The sequence below is a fragment of the Chaetura pelagica genome, unplaced genomic scaffold, assembly GCF_000747805.2.
Source record: "Chaetura pelagica isolate M959 unplaced genomic scaffold, ChaPel_1.0 scaffold2614, whole genome shotgun sequence".
Lineage (NCBI taxonomy): Eukaryota > Metazoa > Chordata > Aves > Apodiformes > Apodidae > Chaetura > Chaetura pelagica.
The window spans coordinates 1-1993 of NW_009952932.1; the positions used below are offsets into that span (position 1 = coordinate 1).

General features: G+C 39.2%; 2 non-coding genes across 2 annotated transcripts; one reads left to right on the top strand and one right to left on the bottom strand.

The window, feature by feature from the left end:
• Window positions 1-715: 715 nt before the first annotated feature.
• Window positions 716-787, bottom strand: TRNAE-UUC. The gene has a single exon. It is a non-coding gene; the product is annotated as a tRNA-Glu (tRNA).
• Window positions 788-1358: 571 nt separating this feature from the next.
• On the top strand, window positions 1359-1431 carry TRNAV-CAC. Its single transcript has one exon. It is a non-coding gene; the product is annotated as a tRNA-Val (tRNA).
• Window positions 1432-1993: the final 562 nt, after the last annotated feature.

Sequence of the window (1993 nt, forward strand, 5' to 3'; positions counted from 1 at the left end):
GGCAATAAATAACGAGGGGGAATAAGAGGGGGGTAATTAATTAGAGGGGAAATTAGAGGGGTAATTAATTAGAGGGGCAATAAGAGGGGCAATTAATTAGAGGGGCAATAAGAGGGGGAAATAATTATTAGAGGGGCAATTAATTAGAGGGGCAATTAATTAGAGGGGCAATCAATAAGAGGGGCAATCAATAAGAGGGGCAATCAATAAGAGGGGCAATCAATAAGAGGGGCAATCAATAAGAGGGGCAATCAATAAGAGGGGCAATCAATAAGAGGGGCAATCAATAAGAGGGGCAATCAATAAGAGGGGCAATCAATAAGAGGGGCAATCAATAAGAGGGGCAATCAATAAGAGGGGCAATCAATAAGAGGGGCAATCAATAAGAGGGGCAATCAATAAGAGGGGCAATCAATAAGAGGGGCAATCAATAAGAGGGGCAATCAATAAGAGGGGCAATCAATAAGAGGGGCAATCAATAAGAGGGGCAATCAATAAGAGGGGCAATCAATAAGAGGGGCAATCAATAAGAGGGGCAATCAATAAGAGGGGCAATCAATAAGAGGGGCAATCAATAGGCAATTAATAACGAGGGGCAATAAGAAGGACAATAAATTAAACAAATATATAAAAATAAAAGCATCATTATTAGAAATGGGGCATCAAGTCCAACACTTAATCAATTAATTAATGTTATAAAATACCAATTAATTCCTTCCCTGACCGGGAATCGAACCCGGGCCGCGGCGGTGAAAGCGCCGAATCCTGACCACTAGACCACCAGGGAACCCCATTTTCCTTTCTATTTTCCCCAAATCCTTCTTTTCTAACCTCATTTTTTCCCTCCCCCCCCAAATCCGGGGCCTCCCAGCGGGAGGTGTTTGAGGAATTAATTCCTAATCATTCATTTAATTCAAGACTTAATGATATTTGGGGAATTAAAATAGGAAATTATTCAAATTCTTATGTTTCACCCCAAAAATGGCACTTTGGGGGGGGGGGTTTAGGGGGAGGTTTCACCACTTAGACCTGGTTTTGGTTCCCAACTCAGGGACAAAATTCCTCTAAAATGAGGATTTTTTTAACATTTCTTCTTAAAATGTTCTTGAAAAGGGTTAAAAAAAAATGTTCAAATGTCTCAAATTCCCCCAGAAAATGTAAATTTAGGGGAAATGATCAAATTTTGTCCTCTCGGGGGGGGGGATCCCCACGTTGGGCCCGAATTTATCCGTTTTTTTCCCCCCTTAAAGTGCAAAAAATGAGGTTTTTGGACGTCGAGGGTGAATTTGAAGGGGTGGGGGGGAGACACCTGGGTTTGTGACGTCATCATGACGTCACGAGGGCCCCCAGACCGGTGGGTTTCTGTAGTGTAGTGGTTATCACGTTCGCCTCACACGCGAAAGGTCCCTGGTTCGAAACCAGGCAGAAACACCCCAAAATGGCTCCTTTTTTGGGGTGTTTTTTAAAGCTTTCCCTTGATTTTTTTAGTCTTTTTGGAGTGTTTTTAAAGCTTTTCCTTGATTTTCGAGTCTTTTTGGGGTGTTTTTCAAGCTTTTCTTTGATTTTTTAGCCTTTTTGGAGTCTTTTTGGGCTCTTTTTAAAGCGTTTCATTGATTTTTTTAGTATTTTCAGGGTGTTTTTAAAGCTTTTCCTTGTTTTTTTAGCCTTTTTGGGGTGTTTTTCAAGCTTTTTTGCTTTTTTAGTATATTTGGGGTGTTTTTTTAAAGCTTTTCCTTGGTTTTTTAGTCTTTTTGAGGTGTTTTAAAAGCTTTTCCTTGATTTTCGAGTCTTTTTGGGGTGTTTTTAAAGCGTTTCATTGATTTTTTTAGTGTTTTCAGGGTGTTTTTTAAGCTTTTCCTTGATTTTTTAGTCTTTTTTTGGGTGTTTTTCAAGCTTTTTTTGCTTTTTTAGTATATTTGGGGTGTTTTTTTAAAGCTTTTCCTTGATTTTCGAGTATTTTTGGGGTGTTTTTTAAGCTTTTCCTTGATTTTTT